The 14,475-nt window shown below is 47.0% G+C and overlaps 1 protein-coding gene across 1 annotated transcript in view; it reads left to right on the top strand.

The window, feature by feature from the left end:
* Positions 1-299: 299 nt before the first annotated feature.
* ZNF12 (zinc finger protein 12) overlaps positions 300-14,475 on the top strand; it is a 39,801-nt gene continuing 25,625 nt past the window's right edge. Inside the window, exons 1-2 of the mRNA XM_082645722.1 lie at positions 300-336; positions 1,827-1,891. The gene's annotated coding sequence lies outside the window, so the exon portion shown is untranslated. The remainder of the gene's footprint in view (positions 337-1,826; positions 1,892-14,475) is intronic.

The raw sequence follows: 14,475 nt of genomic DNA, 5'->3' as shown, positions 1-14,475 counted from the left end.
TTCCCCTGTCCTGGTGGTGGGGGAATCTCAGATGTAACCCGAAATGTCTCAGAGCAGGGAAAGGACCAGGGACCCTGGAGGCCATCACACAGCCCCCACTTGAGGCCACACCTTTCCTTGATCCCTAACACGAGTGAAGACAAATGGGCAATTGAGTCCCTGGTCCAGGCGGCCCACCCTCGCAGCACAGCAGCTCTTCACCGCCAGATGACATGGAGATACTTAAGTCGCTGATTAACTTGACGGCGCGGAGACTTCTGGGAAATAGAGTCCTGGTACTTGTCCAGTTCTCCGGAAGGGCTTTGTCAGGCGGACTTCCGGCGTCCTCCTGCGCAGGTGCGCCTCACGGTTTGTCCGTGTTGGCGTACGCGCACCGTTGCCGCGCCGCCCTAGCTTCCTGTGCGTTCCCAGTTCTTCGCTGGTTGTCTTTCCCCCGTCTTGGCCTCTTGCGGGCGAGCATTTCGGGGCCTTCGGGGCTGGACGCCGTCCGGGCCGGCCGGCAGCCAGCGGGGGCGGGCTGTGCGGGCGAGGGTTCGCGCGGGCCGGGCGGAGGATGGAACTGTGACCCCCGAGCTTGAGCCGCGGAGCCCGCGTTTGGGCCGGAGTGGCCGAGCGGCTGGCGGCGGTGCAGTGCCCGACCGTCTGCAGCGCGCGACAAAGCGAGGTCCCGTGAGGGACGTGGGCCTGAAGGGAGCTTGTGCCGTAGGCCTAGAGCCGGCTCCTCTGGCCCAGTGGTCTCGGGAGGCGGAGCGGAGGGACCCCGAGAGAGGAGCGCGCCCGAGGAGCAGCCCCCGGACCAGAGCCTCGGGAGCCCGGGTCCGGTCAGCGAGTCGCGACGGGGTAGGTGTTGCGTCTGCAGGCGGTCGTGGACCCTGCGGCCCTTGGAGAGCGGGGCTTGGGGTAGCCCGCCCCGGGCCCCGCGGTAGAGCCACCGGGAGGGTTTGACCGCTTCCCGGAGGTGGAGGGGCCGGGCTGGAGGACAGGGCCGGTTGCTCCGGATGGGGCTCCCCTGGGACTTGTGAGCTCCGGGTGTCCTGGGGGAACAGGGGCCACAGGCTCGGCCGGGACGTGCCGCGTCCTCCCCTCCGTCCCAACCCCAATCCTCCCCCTCCTGTCGCCGTCTCGGCATCTCGCACGTGTGTCTCAAGGCGCGTCAGCACCTTGGCTGTCTAATGTAAGCGTCCGCTGCCCCCCTGGGTTGTGCCCTGTGGAGTCGCACAGTGTACTTGGTGCGGGATGAGTCTGCAGGGCTTCTGTCCTGCTGCCTGGGTTGAGGAAGGAAGCGATTGGGCCTGAGAAGGGAGCTGACTTGTCCTAGATCCTCACCGGGTGTGCACGTGGGGTCGCTCACAGGACTCCAAACTCCTAGGGCAGGTGTTCTGTCCAGTTAAAGTCAGTTTTAATAAAAGAGTTTTTTGAGCGTCGCACTTAAGTTTGTAAAGTTTGTACAAATAACTGAAAGACTGAAACGCACCTGAGTGTGCCCCTTTATTCTGGGTGTCCTGTGGATTTTCTGATCTAAGTTGTTAACAGGCTTAGAACAGATAAACTATAAGCATTTTTTAATTTCGTATTTAATGACGGAGGTTTATTTTAATAGGATTCAATGTACACTCGCTACTGAAAACAAAAGTATCCCTTCAGGTACCACAGTCACGTGGGAGTTACAGACCTGAGGGTGGTCGCTCCCTCCTTATTCTAACAGGCCCTTCTGAAGGTGAAAGGGCGGGTCTCCCACAGGTGTCTCTTGTGGAGCGCGGGGCGGGTGCTCGTGCACCCCGAGGCGCTTCAGTCGTAGCTTCACTGCCTGCGTTTTCCTTCTCCAGGTCCGCCTCCACTGTCACAGTCCTGCACGTTGTTCCAAGAGCAGCGGAAAATGAATCGGCCTCTGGTGAGTTTTGCTGTTTACGTATTTACCTGCTGCTGTTCTTTTGTGATAACACCTTGGGAGGCGAATAGTTCAAAATTTAAAATGGGAAAGTAGGAGTAGGTAAAGGATGTGGTTAGACAAAGCGTAGAGGAGGAGGTCAGTACCAAGTGTTTCTGGCAAGTTTTGTGTGTAGATCCCACGATCCTCTTACAGCCAAAGTACAAGCCTCGTGTTCCTGACATTTGTGGCAAAACACCCTCCCTTGTTGACTTACATCGTCCTGCCGAAGCACTTTTGTTCTCGGGCGTTAAAGGTTTCCTTGAGGATCCCACTGTAGGCCGCGAGCCTTCCTGAGCGACAGCCCCTAACGTGTTGACATTGGTGCCTTCCTTGTGCTTCCTGTAAGCGGAGAGCGTGCTGTCCAGGGTGCACTCAGGGCATATAACTTGTCTGTTCAGTAGAACACCGTTGTCACATAGGTGCATTGTTTTCAGTGCTCAGTCGAGGGATGCAATGAGGATCATCTGGAAGAACAGCCTTGTCACCCTTCCAGTAAATTTCCCTCTGTGTCTCTTACAATCTAACAGGGTCGCGTTACACACCGTGCAGTGAGGTCTCTGGCAAAGATTCCTGGTTTCCCAGCTGAACTGTAGCGTGCAGCCTGCGGTCCTGGTTCTGCCCCTCCCCGGAACCTGATCCGGTTCAGGTGACCTGGCATCCAGCATACAAACCAGTGGAGATTTGCCAGTCGTCACCTCAGACCACTGTCGCCTTGCCATCTGCAGAGTCTGCTATGTTGGTTTCTGTGACAGATCTCTCCTTGCTCTCTTCCTGACTGATTCTTTCTTCTGCCCTCTTTGTGTGTTGTCTTTTCACCCTTGGTTCATGACTCTTCAACCTGTCTGATCTCACCCTCTGGTGCTTTTCACCTGCAGCTCTGTCAGTTCTCCCACCTGGACCACATAGATGCCTCTGTCCAGCCACTTGCCAGCATCTCTATGGAGTTTGTCCAGAGGGCACCTCAGATTACTAGATCCAGTAGATCCAAGAATGATTGTTTACAGCTCCCCCGCCCCTTGCCTTCTCCTTTTGTCCCTGGCGGCTCATCGTTGCATCATCCAGCCTGTCACCCTACCCAGAAAAATGGGTTCATTCTAAAGTCCTTCTCCGTCCTCTTGTTACCACGTTGTCGTATTAGGCTTGTTAATGTCGTATTCTAAATGGTTTTTATTCGTTCTCCTCCATCCCATACTTGCTACCATTAAAATAGCTTATCTTTTCGTTTCTGTAGTTACAGAAACTTTTTTTCTGTGCTGCTCCCTGTTTCCTCCAGCAGCTCAAGTGTATTCTTCACGCTGAGTATTTCTCCCAAAATATGAATCACAGCGTTTTGTCTGCATGTGGGAAGCACTTTAGAGGATCCCTGGGTGATTGGACAAACGAGGTTGCCGTTCTATGGAGCCATTAACCATCGAGCCCAGCACTGGGGGGAGGTCGTACCTCGCTGATGATGCGTTTGGATGGATCTGTGGGGTAAAACCCTGATCGGAGAGGCTTAGGAGAGAGGAGCGGGAGAACTGGGTTTGTTCTGTTCCCAACTGTTTCAAGACGTTTTGCTGTGACAGGGAAAAGAGAAACTGGACAGTAGCTGGGGTAGGAGCTGAGGTCCAGGGAGGATGTTGTGTTGTGTTGTGATGGGAGAAATAACAGTGGGAATGATCCAGTAGATGCGTGTGGGGGAGGGGAGAGCTGCTGCCCGGGGTCCTGGAGTGGGGCGGGGATGGCAGAGCTGGGTTGCAGGTGGGGAAGCCCTCCGATGGCTTCTCTGTTCTCAGGGAAGCAGCTCCTCAGCTGAGGGTGAGGGTGAGGTTGGGGGTTTGAGGAGAGGGCAGAGCTCTGGGGCCCAGCTCCATCGTGACCGTCAGCACACGCAGTACAAAGACTGTACTTGCCTTCTCTGCCTGAAAAGCCGTCTCCTTTCTTAAATGTGGGAGTAATTACTCTTTGGGAGCCTATGTAATTACACGGGTGCTTCTCAGCTCAAAGCGAATTGAGTGCCAGTTCTGGCCACAGACATTTTCTGCTCTGCTGATGGAAGGGTCCCCAGGGGAAGTGTCCTGCTTGCCTGGCTCTTGGCTTCGGGGACCCTTCATACCATCTAGTGTTGTGTCTTTTTTCTTAGACATAAACATCAAATGTCTTCAGGTTCTGCATGTGATCTTAAGAAGCAATTCTCTGCTTCCAGGAGTTTCTGTTCTCCTCGGGAGAGGCACTTCACAGACGTAATTACAGGAGAGGACGGGAATCCTGCCCGTCGATTCGTAGGGAACTCCAGAGTGCTGACAAAGCACAGCCTGCTTTTATTTACTTATCTATTCATTTTAATTATTATTTATTTACTTATTAATATATTCATTTTTGGCTGCATTGGGTCTTTGTTGCTGCGCGCAGGCTTTCTTCTCTAGTTGCGGCGAGCGGGGGCTACTCTTCGTGGCGGTGCGCGGGCTTCTTATTGCTGTGGCTCTCTTATTGCATTGCACGGCTTCCAGGCATGCAGGCTTCAGTAGTTGCGGGTCGCGGGCTCAGTAGTTGTGGCGCACGGGCTTAGTTGCTCCGCAGCATGTGGGATCTTCCCGGACCAGGGTTCAAACCCGTGTGTCCGCCATTGGCAGGCAGATTCTTAACCAGTGTGTCACCAGGGAATTCTGAGAGCCTGGTTTTACATGCATTGTCAGAGCATGTGGCTCAGTGACTCGGGGAAGGGTGACGGCCCTCAAGTGACCAGGACTTGGGTAGCTGCAGAGGTTGGTGAGGCTCTCAGAGCAGCGTGAGGTGGACTGGATGAGGCTTTTGAGGTGCTGGTAAGGACCTCCTTCCTTAGGATGTGGGCCTCCCGTCAGGAACAGCGGGACGTGAATGCAGGCAGACCCTGAGGTTGACTGAAGAGCCTCCCCTCTGTGCTGCTTTTGGTTTCATCCTGTGGAGAAACTGAAACCTTGTAATTGGGACCGTGAGTCGTCTGATCAAAAGATGTCATGTGTAGAGACTGTGGATGGCATGAAACGCGGGGTGGGGTGCGGTGGGTCAAGTCAGGGGGACTCTGTGCTCCAGCGCGATGCCCAACAGGAGGGGGCGAGGCCGCGGTGTGTTCCCGCTCATCCTGGGCCCCGGTGAGCAGTATGGATGGTCCCTTGGGGTTTTTCTGAATCGTGACTGAGGTTGAGAGTATTTTCACGTGCTTAGAAGCTGTTTCTTCTTTTTAATTGATAGACAGTTTTTAGAGCAGTTTTAGGGTTCCAGGAGAATCGAGCAGACCGCAGTTTCCTATCCCCGTCCCTCTGGGTTCCCTCCCTGGGGAACATCTCTCGCCTGTGTGACGCATCGTCTCAGTGATGGATCAGCATTGACACCTAATTCTCCCCTGGAGTCTGTCGTTTATATTAAGGCTCACTTTCTGTGTCCTACTGTTCAGGTTTGGACAGGTGTGATGACCTACAGCCACCACTGCAGTGCCACCCAGAACCATTTCACTGCCGAAACATCCCTGGGGGCCACCTGTTCACCCGCCCAGTGCCCCCAAGCCCCCGACAGCTGCTGGTCTTGTTACCCTCTGTGTATTTTTGCCGTTTCCAGAATGTCACGTAGTTGGTGTCTTTCAGTCTGTGGTCTTTTCAGACTGGTGTATTTCTGTTTTTCCATGAAGGGCCTGTTCACGTCCACTGCCCGTCTTCCTGCCCCAATACTGTCTTGTTTTGTTTTGTTTTGTTCTCTTTTGTTTTACTTGTATTATTGGTTTTCAGAGTCGTTTTAAATGTTCCTAAATTTTTCCAGTTGGGGTCATGTTAGTAAACATTGTTTTCCAAGGTTTATTGTCTTTTTCCTGTATTTTCCAGCATTGCTATGTAATTCATTACTTCTTTTTACTGTGAGAATTTGAATACTATGCACTTCAAAAGTTTCTCAAAATCAGCACATTTTTGTTCATAAGATTCCTAGTTGAAGAGCACCCTCCTTGGTCAGTACTGGGGTGCAGCTTCTTTGTGGGGGAAGGCGGGTGAGTGGGGTGGAATGCGTCGGACTCGTTGTTCCCTTTCTGTTGGGTCTCAGTTCCCCTTTCTGGTTCTGGGCACTGCATCAGCCACTCTCCTGGGACAAGTCACGCAGGTGGGGTGCTCACTTCCTGGCTCTGGAGGTTGTGTGTGTCTGAGAACACCTTTGTTTTTCCCTGACAAGCGAGAGGACTCTTTTGGTTGGGGAGCAGCGTCCTAGGACTGTGGCCCTTGGGTTCCCGCCGTCCTGTGACATTTGGGCCCCAGCCGTGCGTGGGAGATCTCTGACACACAGATGCAGCTGTTAAAGTCCTCTTGGGGTTTTGTCATTTACAATCCTCATTTACAATCCTCTGAAGAATACTCCTGTTCTGTGATGGAATTCCAGTGCTTAGGCTTTCTAGCCACTCATGAAAAGAATCTCAGAAAGGAAAGGAGACCGGTCCTCTCTGCCCCAAAGCAGGGCGGTGAGCCAACACTGTTCACCTAATGCTGAGAAAGTGGCTTGTGGGAAATGTGTAACCAGTTCTGAGTTCTGTGATGACAAGGCTGTCTGTGGAATCTTACTGTACCAAGTGCTATTTTAAGACACATACATCCTGGGTTGTTCCCTTGTGTTTTGAAACTAATCTAAAACCCCTAAATATTTGCAGTTCTGATTGCTTTCTTAATTTGTTATCCAGGTTTCCTGAAATCCATTTTCTTAAAGTTTAAAATGCAAGAAGAGTGCCATTTTCTAATCTTCCCTTTACATAAAAGTGCACGTGGGCAAGCCACTTAACCCATCACCAAACAGAAAATCATCTGGAACATTCACATTAATGCTGTTTTCAAGCGGCAACAGTGCATATATTTTTATGCCCATTACCAGTGAAAACTATGATGCTTTCTTATTGTGCTGTTTTTTTTCTCATTAGGCAAAATGACAAGCAATTAGAAAAGCCCCACAAATCACACATTTTGTGGAATTACAAATGCAAAACGGGAAAGTAGCATAAGGTGTCCGTGATTCTACTCAGGCATTAAGATTAGAGGAGTTGATGGTCTCATCCCGCACTCTCTTGCATTTGGGAATAACTTTCAGTGTGTGAACGTGTGGGTCCTCAGTCTTCATCCGGGCAGCGACAGGTGTGACCAGTGACGCCTGAATGGAAGATGCACAGAGCTTCTGGAAGACTTGCTGTCAATTTCTGAGTCAGGCTTCTCGAGGCTGAGCCGAGGCAGTTCTGCACAGATGCTCGTCTGCCTTGGGCGGCAACCAGCTCTTCCCCCCGGCCCCCCCCACCCCCCCACCTTGTGTCCTGTCAGCAGCTGGGCACCCTCAGCCTTCCCAGGCCAGCAAAGCCTGGGTCCCGGACATCTCTGCATCTGGAGCTGGGGGTCAGGTGACCTGGCGTCTCGGGGACCTTGCTAACAGGACCCATCCTGCCTCTTCGATTGTTCCACATAAAGAACTTTGATTTTCAGTCAATGTCAGGAGTTTGTTGCCGTCTTAAACGGCCTCTGAGCTTGGCGTGGTCTTTTCCTTAACCTCCTCCATGCCATTCCTGAGTTAAGCTGCTGCATGTGGGGTCTTAGTGTGCTGAGCAGGGATTGAACCCAGGTCCCCTGCATTGTAAGGGGGATTCTTTACCACTGGACCACCAGGGAAGTCCCTGCCCTTATGTTTTAACAGTTTTGGAGGTCTTCACAGAGATCCTGGATGGATTCACCTAACCCCACCTGGTAAAGTTCGTGTCAGAGTAGTGCACCTCATTCCTCAAAACTTTTAAAGTAGAACTATTTGAAGTAAGTCAGAAAGAGAAAGACAAATACTGTATGCTAACACATATATATGGAATTAAAAAAAAAAAGTCATGAAGAACCTAGGGGTAAAACAGGAATAAAGACACAGACCTACTTGAGAATGGACTTGAGGATATGGGGAGGGGGAAGGGTAAGCTGTGACAAAGCGGAAGAGAGGCATGGACATATATACACTACAAAACGTAAGGTAGATAGCTAGTGGGAAGCAGCCGCATAGCACAGGGAGATCAGCTCGGTGCTTTGTGACGGCCTGGAGGGGTGGGATGGGGAGGGTGGGAGGGAGGGAGACGCAGGAGGGAAGGGATGTGGGAACAGATGTATATGTATGACTGATTCACTTTGTTATAAAGCAGAAACTAATAAAAAAAATTAACATTAAAAAAAATAATAAATAAATAAATAAATAAAGTAGAACTATTGTAAGATCCAGAAATTCCACTTCTGTGTATTTTTTCGGAAGAAAACAAAAACACTAGTTCAAAAAGACACATGCACCCCTATCTTCATTGAGCATTATTTATAATGGCCAGTGTATAGAAGCAACCTACGTGTCCATCCTTAGATGAATGGATGAAGAAGATGCGTCATATATATACATATATATATATATATATGTATATGTATAAGTATACACACACACAATGGACTATTAGCCATAAAAAAAAAAAAGAATGAGGGGCTTCTCTGGGGGTGCAGTGGTTAAGTATCCGCCTGCCAGTGCAAGGGAAATGGGTTCAAGCCCTGGTCCGGGAAGATCCCACATGCCACGGAGCAACTAAGCCCGTGTGCCACAGCTATTGAGCCATGCTCTAGAGCCTGCGAGCCACAACTACTGAGCCTGCGTACCACAGCTACTGAAGCCCGCTCACCTAGAGCCCATGCTCTGCAACAAGAGAAGCCACTGCAATGAGAAGCCCATGCACCGCAAGGAAGAGAAGCCCCCGCTCGCCGCAAGTAGAAAAGAGGCCGCATGCAGCAACAAAGACCCAAAGCAGCCAAAAGTAAAATAAATAAATTTTTAAAAATTAAAAATAAAAGAATGAAGTCTTGCTATTTGTGGCACCATGGATGAAGCTAGAGGGTATAATGCTAAGTGCAATAAGTCAGAGAGAGAAAGACAAATACCGTTATGGTCTCATTTGTATGTGGAATCTAAAAAACAAAACAAATGAACTAATGTCACTAAACAGAAACAGACTCATAGATACAGAGAACAAACAGGTGGTTGCCAGAAGAGGGTAGGTGGATGAGTGAAATAGGTGAGGGAGATTAAGAGGAACAGATAAGTGGTTACAAAATAAATGAGTTGTGGGAATGAACTATACAGCATGGGCAATACAGCGAATAATATTATAATAATTTTGTACGGTGACCGATGGTAACTAGACCATAACTAGAGTTAATCTTGGTGATCATTTTCTAATGTACAGAAATATTGATATTATGCACCTGGAACTAACATAGTATTGTAGGTCAGTTACATTTGAATTAAAATTTTTTAATTCAAACGAAAACAATAATGTGCCTCGTTAACTAGAGACGCTTAGTCATACAGCAGTTCTCTAGAACATATTCATCCTGTGTAACTGTAACTTTATACCTGTTGAACAACTCCCCATTCTCTCCTCCCCCACCCCTGACCATTTATGTGTGACTCTTTTAGATACCTCACCTCATGTAAGTGGAAACACACAGTCTTGTCCTTCTGTGACTGACTTATTTCACCTATCATAATGTCTTCTAGTTATATCCCCATTGTCACAACTGGTAGCATTTCCTTCTAATAAGTCTGAATAATATCCTATGTATATACCCCATTTTTTAAAATCCATTTCTCTGTTGATGAAAATTTCCATTGTTTTGCTATCTTGGCTGTGGTGAATAATGCTGTAATGAATATAGAGGTGCATATATCTCTTGTAGATATTGATTTCCTCTTCTTTGAGTGTACAGGCTCTATTATATTACATTATATTAATTATATATATTATATTATATTACATTCTATTCTATTATAATTATTGTGCTTCCCGTATCTTGTGTTTTTTCACAAATTGAAGGCTTGCGGCAACTCTTTGTTGAGCAAGTCTGTTGGCACCGTATTTCCAACAGCAGTTGCTCACTTCTTGTCTTTGTGTCATATTTTAGTAATTCTCACACTATTTCAAACCCTCCATCAGCAAAGAGGTTACTGCTCGCTGAAGGCTCAGATGATGGTTAGCATTTTTTAGCAGTAAAGTATTTTTAATTTTCTTTTTGTTTCGGCTGTGCTGCACAGTACAGCACGTGGGATCTCAGTTCCCCGACCAGGGATCAAACCTGCGCCCCCTCTATTGGAAGGCGGATTCTTAACCACTGGACCACCAGGGAAGTCCCTAAAGTATTTTTTTAACATGTTTATTGGAGTATAATTGCTTTACAGTGTTGCGTTAGTTTCTGCTGTATAACAAAGTGAATCAGCTGTATGTATACATATATCCCCACATGCCCTCCATCTTGCGTCTTCCTCCCACCCTCCCTATCCCACCCCTCTAGGTGGTCATAAAGCACTGAGCTGATCTCCCTGTGCTATGCGGCTGCTTCCCACTAGCTGTCTGTTTTACATTTGGTACTGTGTATATGTCCATGCCACTCTCTCACTTCGTCCCAGCTTACCCTTCCCCCTCCCCGTGTCCTCAAGTGCATTCTCTACGTCTGCGTCTTTCTTCCCGTCCTCCCACTAGGTTCATCAGAACCACTTTTTTTTTCCTTGAGATTCCATAAATATGTGTTAGCATACGGTATTTGTTTATGTCTTTCTGAGTTACTTCACTCTGTTTCACAGACTCTAGGTCCATCCGCCTCACTACAAATAGTTCAATTTCGTTTCTTTTTATGGCTGAGTCATATTCCATTGTATATATGTGCCACATCTTCTTTATCCATTCATCTGTCAGTGGCCACTTAAGTTGCTTCCATGTCCTGGCTATTGTAAATAGTGCTGCAGTGAACATTCTGGTACGTGTCTCTTTTTGAATTATGGTCTTCTCAGCGTATATGCCCAGGAGTGGGATTGCTGGATCATATGGTAGTTCTATTTTTAGTTGTTTTTTTGGTATAAATTTATGTATTTTTATCTATTCATTACTTTTGGCTGCCTTGGGTCTTCGTTGCTGTGTGCGGGCTTTCTCTAGTTGCAGTGAGCAGGCGCTTAAGTGCGCGGGCTTCTCATTGCGGTGGCTTTTCTTGTTGCGGAGCGTGGACTCTCAGTGTGTGGGCTTCAGTAGTTGTGGCATGCGGGCTCAGTGGGTGTAGCTCCTGGGCTCTAGAGCCCAGGCTCAGTAGTTGTGGCACACGGGCTTTGTTGCCCTGCGGCATGTGGGATCTTTCCGGACCAGGGCTCAAACCCGTGCCCCATGTGTTGGGAGGAGGATTGTTAACCACTGAGCCACCAGGGAAGCCCTATTTTCAGTTTTTTAAGGAACCTCCATACTGTTCTCTGTAGTGGCTGTATCAATGTACATTCCCAGCAACAGTGCAGGAGGAGGGTTGCCTTTTCTCCACACCCTCTCCAGCATTTATTGTTTGTAGATTTTTTGATGATGGCCATTCTGAGTGGTGTGAGGTGATACCTCACTGTTTTTTTTTTTTGTTTTTTTTTTTTGCAGTATGTGGGCCTCTCACTGTTGTGGCCTCTCCCATTGCGAAGCACAGGCTCCGGACGCGCAGTCTCAACGGCCATGGCTCACGGGACCAGCCGCTTTGCGGCATGTGAGATCTTCCCGGACCGGAGCACGAACCCGTGTCCCCTGTATCGGCAGGCAGACATTCAACCACTGCGCCACCAGGGAAGCCCTGTAGTTTTGATTTGCCTTTCTCTAATGGTTAGTGTCGTTGAGCATCCTTTCATCTGTTTGTTGGCAATCTTATATCTTCTTTGGAGAAATGTCCATTTAGGTCTTGTCCATTTTTGGATTGAGTTGTTTGTTGTTTTGATATTGAGCTGCGTGAGCCGCTTGTATATTTTGCAGATTAATCCTTTGTCAGTTGCTTCGTTTACAAACATTTTCTCCCACTCTGAGGGTTGCTTTTTGTCTTGTTTATGGTTTCCTGTGGAAAAGCTTTGAAGTTTCATTAGGTCCCATGTGTTTATTTTTGTCTTTATTTCCATTTCTCTAGGAGGTGGGTCAAAAAGGATCTTGCTGTGATTTATGTCATAGAGTGTTCTGCCTATGTTTTCCTCTAAGAGTTTTATAGTGTCTGGCCTTACATTTAGGTCTTTAATCCATTTTGAGTTTATTTTTGTGTTATGGTGTTAGGTAGTGTTCTCATTTCATTCTTTTATAGGTAGCTGTCCAGTTTTCCCAGCCCCACTTCTTGAAGAGGCTGTCTTTCCTCCATTGTATATTCTTGCCTCCTTCATCAAAGAAAGGGTGACCATATGTGCATGGGTTTATCTCTGGGCTTTCTATCCTGTTCATTGATCTATATTTCTCTTCCCTAAAGTATATTTCAATAAAGATATGTACATTGTTCTTTTAGAACAGACTATCGCACACTTAACAGACTACAGTATAGTATAAACATAAGCTTTTCATGCACGGGTACAGCAAAAAATTCATGTGACTCACTTTATGGCGGTATTCGCTTCATTGCAGTGTTCTGGAACTGAAGCTGCAGTGTCTCTGAGCTGGGCCTGTATACCCAGAAGTGGGATTGCTAGATCATATGGAAATTTTATTTAAAAGATTTTGAGAAAACTCCATACTGTTTTCCACAGTACCTGCACAACATTACATTGCTCCCTGCAATATGCAAAGGTTACAATTTCTCTACAACCTTGACAACTCTTATCTTTAAAAAAAAAAATTGTAGGCATTCTAACAGATGTGAGGTAGTATCTCATTATGATTTTGATTTGCATTTCCTGGATGGTTAGTGACGTTGAGCAGCATTTCATGTACCTGGTGCTGTGTTAAGTATTTCTAACATACATACACATACACAAAGGGGTGGAAGGAATCTTTTGGAAGTGATGAGTATTTTACCGTGATGGTGGTGATGGTATCACAGGTGTGTGCATATGTCCAAACTCATCAAGTTATATAAATTAAACATGGGCTGGATTTTGTATATCAGTTGTACGTAAATAAAGCTGTAAAAGCCCAGCAACAAGTGGTGTATTTCATGAGCCGGTGAAGCCCAGGTACATCTTTTCTCCTCTCCCAGGGGTGAACCCAAGGAGCCATTGAACTTGGCTCACTTTCTGTTTCTTTAGTTTCCCCTTCTATTACTTTTGTGTTTTCCTTTGTTTTCAGATTACAGCTCAGTGGTTTCCCATTTGTCGCAGCAGTGATTCTGAGTTTGGCTCTGTCGTTTGAAGATTTGATGGTCTCTAAAGGGATTAAGTTTCTACAGAACTAATCTCAGTTAGGTGAGAGGTAACAGAGGATGTAGTATGTTCGTCTTTTCTTAGTCTTTTCTGTTTGTCTATTTGTCTATTTTGACAAGCTCAAATCAATTAAGAATCTCTTGCCTAATGGGAGGAGAATGGCTCTTTAATCTCTAGACTGGTGAGTGTTTACTCCTGACCCAAGTCTAAGACTTAAAACTGCAGGTAAAAGTTCCATTTCTCTGTATGTCTGTGTGTCTGTAATTCAAAAAGGTCTTTACTTCTGACAGCGCGAGTATGTAATCTTTTCCTACTTCTGGATCTATTAAAGTAGATTGTAGAGTCTCTTAAATTCAAGGGTTTCTGTCCTGATTGGCTTACAAAGATACAAATGTGCTTATAAAAATTATATATCCCTAAAATTCTCAGAGAGAAAGGAATTAGAACTTCTAATACTTTAAATGTGGTAGGAGAGTATTCTTATAGAAATCAAGTCAGGGAATTCCCTGGCGGTCCAGTGGTTGGGACTCGGTGCTTTCACTGCCAGGGTCCGGGTTCAGTCCCTGGTCAGGAACCTAAGATCCAGCAAGCCTCTCGGTGCAGCCAAAAAAAACCCAAAACAACAACAACGACAACAAAATATATACATATATCAACTCAGAAATTTAAAGACTTCAACTTCACATGATTTAGGTAAATCTTTGACAGATGAAGCTAGTTTAATATTTTTGGTTTAATAAAAAGTTATTCCTGGGCTTCCCTGGTGGCGCAGTGGTTGAGAGTCCGCCTGCCGATGCAGGGGACACGGGTTCGTGCCCTGGTCCTGGAGGATCCCACATGCCACGGAGCGGCTGGGCCCGTGAGCCATGGCCGCTGAGCCTGTGCGTCCGGAGCCTGTGCTCTGCAACGGGAGAGGCCACAACAGTGAGAGGCCCGCGTACCGCAAAAAAAAAAAAAAAAAGTTATTCCTATCTTATTTGTCAGTATTAGGCATACATTTAAAAAAATTCTACTTGGGTGTGTTCTTCCTAAATTTATATAGGTGTACCCATCAAATAAGCTAACATTACTTCTTAATATTTAAGGTTATGAAAAATGTAAATGTGTGTTTAACCACATTTAATTATTATTCTGACAAACTTTCTTTCAACAGTAAGTATGTTTTGTACTGTGTTATCTTGTCGATAAATACCAAGATGTTCAGTTTACGTAAACCCTTGAACTGATATTAAATTGTGTTACTTACTGGATAATCTTTGGATACCGAGGTCATTTCTAAGCAAGACAGAAACCTGAGATGTTGATTACTAAGCATAATCTCAAGTTGTATGCTCTTGCTGCATATGTTTACTTGTTCCCTTGAGGCTCTGTCTGTGGGT

This window comes from Mesoplodon mirus (assembly GCF_964341445.2).
Source record: "Mesoplodon mirus genome assembly, chromosome: 15".
Classification (NCBI taxonomy): domain Eukaryota; kingdom Metazoa; phylum Chordata; class Mammalia; order Artiodactyla; family Ziphiidae; genus Mesoplodon; species Mesoplodon mirus.
This window is presented reverse-complemented; position numbering and strand designations above follow the sequence as displayed.